General features: G+C 43.5%; 1 protein-coding gene across 2 annotated transcripts in view; it reads right to left on the reverse strand.

The window, feature by feature from the left end:
* Positions 1-722: 722 nt before the first annotated feature.
* TEX26 (testis expressed 26) overlaps positions 723-15,146 on the reverse strand; it is an 85,023-nt gene continuing 70,599 nt past the window's right edge. The window contains exons 8-13 of one of the 2 annotated variants that reach the window (XM_058438193.1): positions 11,791-11,860; positions 9,640-9,691; positions 9,240-9,323; positions 3,482-3,548; positions 1,676-1,906; positions 723-865 (exon numbers count right to left, since the gene is read on the reverse strand). The gene's annotated coding sequence lies outside the window, so the exon portion shown is untranslated. Of the gene's footprint in view, positions 866-1,675; positions 1,907-3,481; positions 3,549-9,239; positions 9,324-9,639; positions 9,692-11,790; positions 11,864-15,146 lie in introns of those variants that run through there. The other variant, XM_058438194.1, reaches the window with a different exon arrangement.

Genomic DNA, 15,146 nt, shown 5'->3' on the forward strand with positions numbered 1-15,146 from the left:
CCCAGCCTGAGACTCGCTCTTCTGAAGTGCTTCAGCAGTGAGTGTGATCATCTTTCTACAGAGGATTTTATTTTTTGGATCAGTTCAGAGCACTACAGACAAAATTTTGTGGCTAATAAAATAGGAAAACTATGTTGAATATAAAATAAGGTGTACTAAAAAGTACCAAGGCTAATGTTTTTCTAGTCTGGCCCATACTTTGGCCCCAGAAGTATTCCCCAAAAGAAAACCTCAGTCTGTGTTGGGGGCAATGACAGCATCACTGCAACAGGCCAAAGTGATAACCTTGCATGGTAGCTTCAATTGATACATGAGTTTCAGTATTTTTTGAAAAGGGTCTCATAACTTTATCTTCATACCACAAACATGTATCTGTTTGTGTGAATTCGCACATGAAAATAGATTCCGTAACACAGTGATTGTTCACTTCTCTTTTTTAAATTTTACTTTTTATTTGAGAAGAGTCTTGCTCTGTCGCCCAGGCTGGAGTGCAGTGGCGCAGTCTCGCCTCACTGCAACTTCTGCCTCCTGGGTTGAAGCAATTCTCCTGCCTCAGCCCCCAACCCCCAAGTAGCTGGGACCACAGGTGTGCACCACCACATTGGATAATCCTTTTGTATTTTTGGTAGGTACAGGGTTTCACCATGTTGCCCAGGCTGGTCTCAAACTCCTGAGCTCAAATGATTTGCCTACCTCGGCTTCCCAAAGTGCCGGGATTACAGGCGTGAGCCACCACTCTTGGCCGATTGTTCACTTCTGGGTTGAAGAGCAGCATCACTCTCCTGGTCCTAATGATCAGTTTATCGCAGTGTAGCATGATGATGACATCTGTCATCCACCTGGGGTTCTGGCTGGTGGACTTGTCCTAAAGGGTTGAAGGGTGGAAATGAACAAACATATGCCTTTTTAATAATCAGACATTTTCAGTTGTCTCAAGCCATTCTTGGCTGTAGTATGCGTGTTTAACATCAGATAATTTTCTTTATTTTCTCCTTCAAGTGGAAATAATTTGTTTCATAGATTTGGAGAGTCAACTTTATTCTCTCTCTCTAGGGAGGGCATATTCTGCATCCCAAGCGCTTTGGGGCAGCTATAATATCTGGGATAGATTATACATTTCCTGAGGGCAGAGACTGGGTTTCTGTGTTCCCAGCACCCAGCACAATGCCTGGTCTATGACAGAGGCTCAAATATTTGTTGAGATAATAAAAGAATGGCTTTAAAAATAGAACATATCCTGGAATGGGTCAGGCATTGTCATTCCTAAGCATAGTTCCCCAGTGCTTTTTGTCTTTTGAATTTCTGATTCTGTCATTCGGTAAGTTCTCTGAAGAGAAGCCCTAACATAGCTACCTAAACTGATATAACCGTTAATGGGGGGAGGAAGGGAAGATTCTTTTCTATTTGTCATTCATTAAGACATACCATAAATCACATGATGGAATCACATGTAATTCATCATTCCATCTGATTTTAGAAGAAAAATGAAGCTTTATCTTGCACTACATAGAGAGATCATATTTTATTTGCATTCTACAGACTAGCAAAATCCAGCATGAATATATTATATTCAAGGACACAATTTATGTAATCACACCACTTAAGAAGCCGTTTAAAATAGCAAATAAAATCAAACTGTAGCACTCAGCATCCTTATCAAATGAAAATCACATACAAAGACTCGCTTTCTTCTTTTCAACTTCAGCTGCAGGGACCAGAAATAAATAGCTCCATCTTCTCTGATCATGATTAAGGTGTCGTCAGGCATAGAGAGAATGCGCAGCACGGGACCCCCATATGACAGCCTCCGCAGCATAGCAGGCAGCAGGAAGGAAACCTCTTTCTGTCGGGCCAAAGCATTAGCTCGCTCCAAATACTCTAGCTGCAGATATGTGCGGAAGCCACCCTGGAGGATAAAGGACAATTCATGAAACGTCCACTGTCTTTATGGCTTTCAAAAATTCTCCTTACCATCTGGGCATGGACAATGCCTTTCTTGGACATAACATCATTATTAGCACATAAACGCGGCTGCCAAAATCTTGGGGGGTAATAACTGGGGTGTGCCTGTTGAGCTGAGCCCAGAAGTCTGTTACCCAGCTGCTGGGCTGGCTTCTGCTGCCAGTTTCTTTCTCTAAAGAGGATGATGATGATGGTTGTTATTGAGAGTGTACCATGTTCCATGCAACACAGACCTTCCTCTCAATTCTCAAGATAACTGTGGGAGATAGGTTCTATTGTTCACCCCATTTTACAAATTGGGAACATTTAGCTTAGAGAGGTTAAATAACTTGCCTACAATCATAACTAGTAAGTGGTTGGCCAGAGACATGGATCCCCATGGGTGTGACAACTCCGCAGTCCTACCCACCAGGTAGGACTCATTTCGAATCTTAGCAGTACCCCTGCAGAAAAGAACTCTGTGGTCAGAGCGAAGGGATTGGGGATATTTGGGGCTTGGGAAATTTACATTTTCTCTCCACTTTCCCCCAAAGCCCTACTTCATTAGAAGCTTTCCTTCTTTTCCCTGGAATCCTGAATGTTCCTTTTTCAAATCAGATGACAATGAGACCACTTGTATTTGATTTGGTGGGGGAACTGGCCAAGAATCTGAATAGAGAGGTGTTTGTTGTTGTTGTTGTTTTTTACAGAGTCTCGCTCCGTCACCCAGGCTGGAGTGCAATGGCGCGATCTCTGCTCCCTGCAACTTCCGCCTCCTGGATTCAAGCAATTCTACTGCCTCAGCCTCCGCAGTAGCTGGGACTGCAGGTGCATGCCAAAATTCTTGGCTAATTTTTGTATTTTTAGTAGAGATGTGGGTTCACCACGTTGGCCAGGCTGGTCTTGAACTCCTGACCTCCAGTGATCTGCCCACCTCTGCCCCCCAAAGTGCTGGGATTACAGGCGTGAGCCAGGATGTCCGGCCTGAATAGAGAGATGTCTTACTGCTCAACTTGTCATTTTAAAACTTAATTCATTCTAGGACAATGGAAGTACACTGATGGACACGACGATGAAGAATGTTAAAAGCAGCCTTCTTAGCCTCTCATTATTATACATCCCAAATTTGGAAATATTAATAATAATGACGATCATATTTGCTGAGAATTTATTCTGCGGCATCCCTCTTCCAAACACTCATCTGATTATCACCAGGTGCCGCTGCCCATGGCATTTCTTGCTCACTGGTGTACTCTTGCTTTTGGGTGAAGTAGTGGACACACCCTTCAATCCTTAGTTTTAGGATATCTTTCTAGGAACTTGCCGTAGTTACTGAAATTCCTAGTTGAACTACTCCAAGTATAGCCAGACATGGCAAGAATTTGAAGATTGTGAGCAAGCATGTCCCCTTGGTTCAACTTCAGGTTGGCCAAAGGAACTGAGGGGCAAAGGGTTCTCCAGAAAGGAGTGGGCTGGGAAATAAATACATTATGCAAATTCCCTAGGACTCCAAATCTGATTCACAAAAAGCCCAACTTACCCCACTGAATTCTGCCCAGTGCTTCACAGTCTGTTTTCATGAACAGTTGTTCTATTTGTTTAGTACTCTAGAGAGAAAAAAAAAAAAACAAATCTGTTTACAGAAATTACTAGATTGCTGGGGAAAGGGGTATAGAAGGAGGAGGAAATCTTCATATAAACTTCACATTCAAAAATGCATAATACTCAAAGATCTCTGGAACTCTAAAACATTAATAGGATGGTTAATTGAAATTCAGTGCAGATGCCAAAGCCCTTCTCCAGTGGGAGACCTGGGCTCCTAGACCTTTTATTTTTTAAATCAAGCCCTAATTTTCAGAAGAAGCTCTGTGTTCCTCAGTGTTCATGCTCCCAGGAAGTCCCCCCTCTGCCCTGGTCAGTTCCTGACGAAACACTAGTCTCTGTTTAGGCACCTCATTTTGAGTTAAACAGCAAACCAAGTTCAAAGGACAAGGATGGTGAGGATACCCACTTGGGTGTAAACTGAGACAAAAAGACTTGTAAGTCATGAGAATTATTTTTAAATATCAGCAGGATCATTCTGCAGGAGAGAGATATTTTTTCTGGGTGGCTATACAGGCAGACTGTTAGATGAACCCAGTGATTCCTGCCTCCTGATGTTCATGGCCTATATTATTCTCATGATCTGAGTAACTTTCTTGGAGCCAATAGAATACCTCAACTTTGAGGGGATGTCACTTCTGTGATGACATTACATGAGATCATAGTTTGTCTTGCCAGCAGACTCGCTCCCTTGCTGGCTCTGATGAAGCTGACTGCCATACTGTTAGTTGCCCTACAATGAAGCCCAAGTGGCCAGGAACTAAGGGCAGCCGCTGGCCAACAGCCAGCAAGGAATTGAGACCATTAGTCCAACAACCTGCAAGGAACTGAATCCTGGCAACAGTCATGTGAGCTTGGAAGCAGATCCTTCCCCAGGCAAGCTTTCAAATGAGACCCCCAACCTGGTGAGACCCAGCTGAGGGTCTCCCCTCTGAGGACCCAGCTAGACCATGCCTGGATTCCTCACTTACAAACACAATGAGACACAAGGTGGTTGGATCACTTGAGGTCAGGAGTTCAAGACCAGCCTGACCAACATGGTGAAACCTCTTCTCTACTAAATACAAAAAATCAGCTGGGCGTGGTGACGCATGCCTGTAATCCCAGTACTTGGGAGGCTGAGGCAGGAGAATTGTTGAACCCGGGAGGCGGAGGTTACAGTGAGCCGAGATTGCACCATTGCATTCCAACCTGGGCAACAAGAGCAAAACTCTGTCTCAAAAAAAAAAAAAAGTGTATTGTTTTAAGCTACTAAGTTTTTGATAATTTATTGTGGAGCAATGAATAACTAATACAGTGGCTAAAAAGTATAGAAATTGGGCTACAAGGTAGAATGTCAATAAAGACTAATTTCAGTTCATAGAGGAGAAAAAATATCTAAGGTCAGAGCTTTCCAAACTTGAAATGGGCTGCCCTGTAAGGTATTGAGTTCTTTTTACCTGAATGCATTCAAGCACATGCTGGCTCATGGCTTAGCAGAGAAGAAAATTTGAGAACTGAAGGGGTTAAACATTAAAACAACTCTAAGGTCCTTTCAAGCCCCAAGATCTATAATTTCATGAATGTATGTAGAAGGCAGCTTCAGCAGAGCTGGTTGTATTACATGTCTGTGTTGGGAAGTAAGGTGTTGGTTTTCTCATATATCCCAGGGTGTCTGCCTTTGAGCAGTAAGTAATACAGTGAAATGGAGAAGATGAGGTGATGCCTGGTATCCAACACACCAGGGCATTGCATGCTGGTGAGTCTAACACCCAGGGCCAGTGTAGGGACCGTGAAGAAAGACCCTGGCTGTGCAACCAAGCTCAGCACCAGTTCCTTCTAAGTCATGCTCCAGTGGAGACACGTCACATTCCCGGGGTGGGCTGATGGTGCCAAACTTCACCATGGCCACTAGACAATACAATGCACACAATATTTAACACAGATTTTTGGAATAAATGTACAAACAAACAAAAACAGCCAGAGGTATGGCTTCAACAAGAGCCTAGGGTCAAAGATGGAACAGAAAGCAGAAAAGCCCAGGAGAAGTAGCATTTACACACTGGGCTCAGGCTGCCCCCGAGACCACCTCTGTGACAGTGGAGCCAAGCCTCAGGCAGCTGTGTGTACTCCTGGGCACTCTGAGGTTCCAGACAGGATGGCAGCAGGGGAGGGCCATGTGGTGTTGTAAGCTGCATGGTGAGGCTGTGGGCCATCACGTGGGGCTCTTGTTGGCCCTGCAGCACTGTGGGCTGTGCCCAGAGAGACCCAGCCTCCTCCTTCCAGCCCAGAGCTGAGGAGGAGCACGTGCTTCTGCATGAAAGGGCATGATTCTCAGTGAGACACTCAGGGACGCTGAACTCTGCCTCCACACAGTGATTCAGCCACTGGAGACACATAGACTGAGCACCAGTGGTAGGTCAAACAACGTGCCAGATGCTGAGGCTTCAGAGCTGAAAGATGTTCTTTTGTGATATTCACTATCTAGCAAGGTCACAGACAAGCAAACCAACCATGTAATGGAAAACAATAAGTACTATGTGGGTAACTGCAGACCAGTATCAGTTTTAAAGGAGGAGCATCTAAGTACAGTATTTCTAGGAAAGTTAGGACACCCTCTTGGCTTCGCAAGGAAGCCAAAGGGTTTGGTATGCTTCTGGGCTGAGACCACTGTTCCTCTAGATGCCACCTACATCTGAAATATCCTACACATGGTGCCCCGCCTGAATGTATGCTTTAGCACTCCTTCCCCTTCTTGGCAATGAATTTTAATGAAGTAAGTCAGTATTGCATAGAAAGAGCAAAGGAGATACTTTCTGGTTCTTAGCAGGTACTAGAATACAAAACCCTAGAATAGTGGAAAAGAAATGAGCAAAGACCACATTTGCCTGCTTCCTTTGCAACTAGATAGGACATATGATTAATTTCTGACTAAAAAGTTGCAAATGCAAGTGTCATGAGCAGCTTCTGGGAGTTGTCTTTAAAAGGAAGGGGTGAGTCTTTTCTTGACATGCCTCCCTTCCTGCTGGCTGGAATGAGAGCATGTTGGCTGGAGTCTGAGCAGCCACCTTGGGCCATGAGGAGGAACACACAGGCTGAGGATGGCACAACCACAAAGTAGAAGGGGTCTAGTCCCTGAAAATTTTATGAAGCCACTTGACCCCCGACTTCCTACATGAGAGAGGAAAAGGCTTCTGCCTCACTTAGGCCTTTGAGGTTATGCATATTCTGTCACCTGTAGTTAAAGCCAATCCTAACGGATATAATCAGCTTTAGAGACAGACTAGAGTTTCAATCCCAAATCTATCCCTTAGTAGCTGAGGGGTTTCAAGCAAGTTACTCAGATTTTTTAAACCTCATTCTTTTCAGCTATGAAATAGGGATAAGAATCCTTTTGAGGGGGCTCTTTTGATATTCTGGAGATGGATGAAATAAAATATATAAAGATCCTAAAGCAACGTGGACACATAGCTGGAAGTCAATGACTGACACATAAGTGAAGAAAGAAATGGTCTCATGGCTCCTCAGTGATGTACTGGGTAACATTTTGCTGAGCTAAAATGGCCCCAGATAATGTGATGTCTGTCCTGGTGCCCCACCGCCTCTCCTCACATACGCTCTGCTGGATGTGTGGAACAGGCAGCATGCTGACTTTTGCCTCTGTGCTTTTGCACATGCGGTTCCCTCTACCTAGGAGGCTTTGCCTCTCTCTCCCTCCTTTATGGAGCGATTCCCTTCATCCCTCAAAACTCAGCCCAAGGTTCACCTTGCAGAAGGCTCCCTTGCTCCTTGGTCTGGGTTGGGTGCTCCTGCTGCACCCAGGCTTAATTCTACTGCAGCTCTGATCTCCCCCAGGACACAGACCATGACTTGACTGACTGTACCATGGGGGCTAAGACAAAGTCTCCCACAGTAAATATGTATTGAAAGAAGGAGGGAAGGAAGGAAGGAAGGGAGGGAGGGAAGGAGGGAAGGAAGGGAGGGAGGGAAGGAAGGAAGGGAGGGAAGGAAGGAAGGGAGGGAGGGAAGGAAGGAAGGGAGGGAGGGAAGGAAGGAAGGAAGGGAGGGAGGGAAGGAAGGGAGGGAGGGAAGGAAGGAAAGGGAGTAAGGTAGGAAGGAAGGAAGGAGGGAAGGAGGGAAGGAAGGAAGGGGAGGAAGGTAGGAAGGAAGGAATAAAGGAATGGGTAGATGATTAGGCAAGCAGGCATTCTAAAAGTGTAGGTAATGACACTATTTTGGTTTAAAATACCTGGGACATTGCTAAAACACTGAATAATTTATCCATTTAAATAAGATGCTCCTTTCTCTTCCTAATAGGAAGTTTGTTTCGTTTCACACAAATGAAGGTGCTGTGGTCTAAATGTTTGTGTTCTCCCAAAATTCATATGTTGGAATCCTACCTCCCAATATGATGGTACTGGGAGGTGGGGCCTCCCAATATGATGATACTGGGAGGTGATTAGGTCATGAGGGCAGACCCCTCATGAATGAGATTAGTGGCCTTATAAAAAGAGGTCCCAGAGAGACCCCTCACCCCTCACCACGTGAGCACACTGTGAGACGATGCTGTCCAGGAGTGAGGAAGCAGGCCCCCACCAGGCAGTGAATCTGCCGTCATCTTGGACTTTGCAGCCTCTAGAACCATAAGAAACAAATTTTTATTGTTTATAAGCCACCAAGTCTAAGGTGTTTTGTTATAGTGGCCCAAAAAGGCTAAGACAGGAAGGGACACTTTTAAAAAATATGTGTTATTTAACATTCCCTTTCCCACAGCAAGTGAAATGCTGAGCACACCTAAACTCCCGCTGTAGCCATGGAATCTGGGGCTCTGCCCTTGTAAAGGGCACCTGGGGACTTCACCAGTCTGACAAGGGTGTGTTTCTGTTCAAACTCCAGGGACAAGATCATAGAGCTTTACCTTGAATACTTTTTTCCTATAATTTCAGACGTAATCATGAAACCTTAACAAATAGAGCTTAAACAGCTTTTTCCTTTATAATATATATTTTATTTTATGATATGAGTGCAACCTTATTCATTAAGATTTCATATTCTAGGCTAACCAAGGTGGCAGAGAAAAAGTTTAAAATACCTAATTCCAGCAGATTGAGGTAAGGGAAATGCTCAAACTCTCTGGACAAAAATACATATAAAACCAGTGATGTAATAAAAGTCTTTCTCCCTCTTGTTTTTTTTTTTTTTGAGATGGAGTTTTGCTCTTGTTGCCCAGGCTGGAGTGCAATGGCTCGATCTTGGCTCACCGCAACCTCTGCCTGCCTCCCAGGTTCAAGCGATTCTCCTGTCTCAGCCTCCTGAGTAGCTGGAATTACAGGCATGGGCCACCATGCCCAGCTAATTCTGTATTTTTAGTAGAGACAGGGTTTCTCCATGTTGGTCAGGCTGATCGTGAATTCCTGACCTCAAATGATCTGCCTGCCTTGGCCTCCCAAAGTGTTGGGATCACAGGCGTGAGCCACCGCGCCCGGCCTTTTCTCGTTTTTAAGATAAGTCTTCAAATATCTTGTTGGTCTAGTGTACTAAGTAATTTAAATATATTTTACCATGTAAACTGTTAAGTAAATCAGATGGGTTTTAAGTAGAAACTACAGTTCAGACCTGAGAGTGATCTTACAGATAGATCATCTGGCCTAATTGGTTTATGTGGTTAAAGTTTTAACTGTGGTTTCAATGATCCAATGTTTATAAAACCCATTTACTTTATTCTGTGACCTCATACTCTGTTTTATTATGTATTTGAAAGTTTCCAGATCCAGCAGCTGTCTTCCTCTCTTTTCATATTCCTGAAAGCAAAAAAAGAATAATTAGCTATGAACATAGCTGCATTTTCTTTAGTCTAGGAGCCAAAGTCCAAAGAATTGAATGTCTAATTAGACTTGCCTAAACTCTGTCAATCTCTAACATGTATCTCTTTTGTTCATTTCTCTGATGCATTCACAATTTGTTTCTAATTCCATTAAGAAGTGACAATTTAAAAAGAATTTAATCTTCATTGCTATTTTATAGAATTAAAAGGATTTTCACTGAAAAATCAATCTTCAAAAAGAAGATCAAATTACCCAGATGAATATTTTGAAAGTTCACCTGACCAATTCCTACCTGAAAGGGTGCATTTAAGCTTTGTAACTCTTCAAGGGTCATTTGATATTACCTTATCAAAACAAAAAGAAAATAAATTAAAAATGTATAATGCTGATAGTAGTATCTATACAATTTCTGGAAACACATAATTTCTCTTTATGAGTCCAGTGAGATAAGCTGAGCCTCCAGGTAACTTTGGATATTCCAGCCCTCACTGTTGTGAGTCTCTATGCCAATTCAATTGATTCCACAACCCCAAATTCTAGGGTAGGGTTGGCTTTACTGGGTGGAAGGAAGGAGGAGGTGGAGAGGTAGTGGGAGGGAAGGGAGGATAGGCTAGGCTTTGACTTGAGAGAGAAAAGAGGAAGCCTCCACACCCCCTCAGAAAAAGGATCAGGAACTAGACTGAATGAGAAAAGGGAGTCTACAAATATTTTACTGTGTCAGATTCCAAAGACTCTGTTCCCTGTCAGGGGTCCTGTGTGTTAGAGCTGCCTCTGCCACATCCTCTGCTCTCCAGCCCATCTCTTACCCGTGCTGAGCCAGGAGGAGGCCTTGGGGGAACTGACCTGCCATGTCTTTTTCTGGGGTAAATTTTCTGAAGCTGTGGCCATTGGATGGAGGTACTCTGGTGTTAGTGAAACTGGATCTCTTTTAGTCAATAAATGGATCACCAGAGAATACCTCCTCCTCACCTTCAGTCTCTTAGCTACTGTCTCACCAATTTGCCTTTTGTAAATGAAAATCCCCAAACATCTGGCTTAGAATGAATAAACTATCACCAGTGAGTACAGCCAAGTCAGGCTGTGATGTTCTTACACTGTCTCATGAGGCCTGAGGCAAACAGCAAAGGAGGAAATTGGCTTTTCTTCCAATAGGTTCATCTCCTGAAATCTCTGTGTACCAGTCTCCAAGGTGGTGGCCCCTCCCATAAAACTCAGACTGACACCAAAGCTACTGGGAGATCTGCCATTTTATAAAATTAAAGCATCTTTCAAATTGTGATTCGAATGCTGTCACAATTACTTTTCATCGGGGAACAAAACCAAGGACCCAGGTCTAGAGTGGAGACACATGTAGCCTGAAGTTTCTACTTGAAAATTCTTCGTAGGGCTCTTCTGGCAAGAACGGAACCCAGGAAGTAATTTCAAAACTTAACTGGGAGAAAGATCTTACCAGTATTTAAATACATGCAAAAGATATTTCATCAAACTGAGAGCCATTTCCCTTATCAGACAAAAGACATTACCACTGAGTTAATTCAAGGTCTTCTTTGGCCAAAGTCTTCTCTAGGATCCAAAAAAGCAGATGAGAGTTTACCAGGCTCACACACAACACATGAGAAAAACATACTTGGGTCTGAGCTTTAATAAAAAGATCCTGTCTCGGCCGGGCGCGGTGGCTCACGCCCAGCACTTTGGGAGGCCGAGGCGGGCGGATCACGAGGTCAGGAGATCGAGACCATCCTGGCTAACAAGGTGAAACCCCGTCTCTACCAAAAATACAAAAAATTAGCCGAGCATGGTGGCGGGCACCTGTAGTCCCAGCTACTCGGGAGGCTGAGGCAGGAGAATGGCGTGAACCCAGGAGGCGGAGCTCGCAGTGAGCTGAGATCGCGCCACTGCACTCCAGCCTGGGCGACAGAGCGAGACTCCGTCTCAAAATAAATAAATAAATATAAATAAATATAAAAATGAAAAGATCCTGTCTCTAAGAACACCTATATGACGTCTCCTGAGTTCTAGATGTGAAATCCAGAAGGCGAAACAACTTTTTAAGGATTTGAAAATTATTTCTCTTAAGGTTGGAAAATTATAGGAAAGATATGCTACTGTCACAATTTTTCACATTGTATTTTTCTGAGCCCTTACAATTCTAAATATCAGATATAAATACTTTATTAGTCCATAAATTACATAAAACACATTTGTTTTGCAGATTTGTACAAAGGAATAAAAATATATTGCCTATATGTTATCCCTACCACAAACTTTCATTTTTTCCACTGTACCTGAATATTTTTTCGTCTTAGCTTCAATACTTCCTGAAATTTTTTACAGTGATGGAGTGCCTGTCCACTAACTACCATTTTATGTGGAATTGGCCTTTTGCCTTTCTCTACCTTTATCACTGAAAAAGAAAAAACAACAACAACAAAAATTGCCCTACCTCCCAGGAGGGGGCTCCCCAATCCAGAAAGAGACTAACTCATCTTGTCTCAATAAATTTCCTGGAAATGCTGCTGAGAGAGTGGAGTGAAAGCCATCATTAATAATAGCAATGAAGGGCATGAAATCTAAAGGGAGTGTGATTATATAATTTATAAAGGGTTTTACAGTAATTTTCATTTAAGCATAAAATGCAACCAAAAAGCCTTTTTCTCTTCACAACTTCGCCTCAGAGCCATCCGCAACAAATATCCCACCTCACCCCACCTCCACCAAACAAGCATGACACACCCACACCTGTCATGCTTTAGGAGCCAGCCGAGGTTTGCTGTCTGTCCTCTGGGGTCACGCTACCATCATCGCCTCCTGGCCACATCTTCTCTCACTTCCTGCCTCCCTTCTCCCACCCTCCACAAAAATAAGGAAATGGATGAAAGGTAACTACAGAAGATTTGTCAGGCTCTTGGCACACACTATGTTAACTAAATTTCCTTTGCACTTAAGAAAACACTTCTTAAATCTCACAGACCCCATCAAATTTTCATATGTCACGAAGGAAAGCAAAAATCCAGTGATCATTAGCCAACTTCTTTTTTAAAGGCAGCAATATAAATACGTTTTGGAGAAACACAGCTAGAAAACAGGGCCATTATTGTGCTTTTCCTTGAAAATATAAATCAGGCCTTCACATAATTGCATGTTTTTAAGGCAAATTTGGAACACAAAGCAGAGAAAACATATGTCCCTTCTGGGTACTCCTGTGCTTGGCAGGGCTTGGAAATTCGTAACTGCCATCGACAGCAAGTCACATTGTATCACTAAAAAGCTTGACTGACTTGTTTTCCTACAAATAAAAACAGAGGGAAAAGCCTATTTCATATCCAAACTATCACAGCTATAGTGACAACCATAAATAATTTAGTCTGCAATTGTGGATTCAATGTTTAAAGATATTATCTATTGCCCAGCAATGCATTTTGTTTCATTCAAGCACAATTTCATAGAAAACTACCTGGATAATTCCCTAATATCCTATATTAGAGGGAAACTCACGGAGCTATGATTCTGCTTGTCCTTACATTGCAGTTTCCCCAAAGCAAGTAGGTTTTACGATTAGAGTGGTTTTCCCATAAGGGTTCATTTGCCTGCTGGGTGCTCATTTGCATTGCAAATGAGCTCTCCTATTGTTACAACCCAGCATCTCCTTGCCTCTCACTGTAAGAGTCTCCTCTGTTGGGGTGGTTTAGGGATAATTTCACGTCTACCACAAGGGAATTGACTAATTCATCGAATATAGTATCCTTTTGAAATTCCGTTTCTTGAGTGGCTGTCTCTACAGCTTCAGAAAATAGACAGATATGATCAATGGTCTTAAGATTCTAAAAGAGAAAGTGACTCTAGAAGGTTTGGGGCTTCCCCTGGGGTTGAAATTCAGGGGATTCCCCAGCAGCTTGTCCAGATGAAGAGGAAAGGAGGGAAGGCTAAGGGGACCTCGTCAGTGAATCTAGGTTGTTAAACCACTTGTGTAAAAATGGAGACCAGATATTGCTTAAGCAAGGGAAGGAGAGCAAAAATGGAGGGGGCGACTGTGCTGCGAACTTTCAAACCCACCACAAGCTGAAACTTGAAAGAGGGTTGTCTTTTTAGCCATGTTAGGAAAATTAGAAAAGTACTTTAATTTTAAAATAATGAATGCAGGCTTGGACAGCACTGTCACTAATATCTAGCCTCTGTTGAGGTTATTATGTGCCAAGTACTGAGTCTTTTACATGCACGTTTCTGTTAATCCTCACAACAACTCTATAGGAGAGATACAATTATTGTCTCCGTTTTCTAGATCAGGAAACTGAGGCCCAGAAAGGTTGATGAACTTGCCAGGCTTCCCACAGCTAGTAAGTGCTGGAACCAGGATCCCAGCACAGGAGAGCCACGCTGCCCACCGGTCACTCAAGCCCAGCTCTCCAGACTCTGCTTGAGGTCCCCAGCTACCTCCAGGGACAGCACAGATGGATGAGCAGAGGGGGAGCAGTGTGGACTTGCCGGCCTCTAATGTCCACTATCACCACTCTTCTCATCCAGTGTAAAATTAGTGTAAATTGTTCTAACCCAAGTTGCTGGTCCCTTAGAAATGAACCTTAAATGCCTTTACTTGAAGGTGTTCTTCCTTTATTATTCTTTTAAAATAGTTAAAAGTAACGGCGACCTTTAAAGAGTCAGATCCTTCCCCTTCCCCCAGTGAGTATTAAAGACTTCCTACCATCAGGATATCACAGCTTATGTGAGCTTTTAAGAGGATCCAAATTTGTTGCAAGGCACGGCCCCAGCATTTTCCAGCTCGCTTCTCTAAATTAATCTGAAATGAATACATTGCTGCTTTTCCAGCTGCTCGGGTATATTCCATGGCCTTTTAGTGGCTTAGAAATAAAGAGAGTTGCTTCCTTCAGCTTTACCAAATAAGCATGGCAGAGCTCATCTTGCCTGTGTACACCGGTCAGCTGTAGCAGTGGAGTGGGATGTTGAGAAGGCTGTTGAGGCAATGGCCACTCTAATAGGGAAGGTTAGGATGGATTATCTCTGTGTCCTGAGCACTGGAGGGTGGAGTGGGCGTTAAGCAATGCATCTGTACCATGAGCAAGGCATTGGAGGAAGGCAGAGAAGACGAAGCTGGAAGGCACCATCCAACCCATAGAGTCATCCCCTTTCCTTTACAGTGGGGAAACTGAGACCCAGAGAAGTATCTTGTCTAAGGTCACATCACAGATTAGTGGCAGGAATAGAAGGCTTGTTTTTTTTCTACATTAGAAATGGGATTAATTTATCCTCTTCCTGGAACAAGTTGATTGAAACTCCCTCCTTGAATTGAATACAAAATTGGGAAGAACAAGGATGTTCCAAGTTGTCAAATTACCTCCTGTAGATTCCCTCACACCCTCTCTCCTGACTGCCCTCCACCCAGCCCTGCCCTGCCAGGAGATGCCAGGACCCTGCCAGGTCCTGCATTGTATCTTCTTTCTAGTGGGTCTCCCGAGGGTGCCTCCTTGCTGTCCATCTGTAACTTTTCCACCTGTTAGGTTGCAAAGGGAACAAAGGCTCTAGCCATACCCTCTGGAGTTCTAGGCACCAGATGCTCAAATCAAGATCAAAAAAGGGAAGGCCAAGAACCTGGGGACAGGACGAATCAGAGCAAATCCAACCTTACTGCTCATTGTTGTGGTAAACTGTGAAAATGGCCCACACTCTTTGCCATATAATTTGGAGCTTGGTTTGTGGCTTTGGTCAGTGGAAAATTAGAAAACATGATGCCAAAGAGGCTTTAAAAGGTATGCACAATGGGTGTGTCCTCTTGCTCATTTGATC

This window comes from Hylobates moloch, unplaced genomic scaffold (assembly GCF_009828535.3).
Source record: "Hylobates moloch isolate HMO894 unplaced genomic scaffold, HMol_V3 SCAFFOLD_4, whole genome shotgun sequence".
NCBI classification, from domain to species: Eukaryota; Metazoa; Chordata; class Mammalia; order Primates; family Hylobatidae; genus Hylobates; species Hylobates moloch.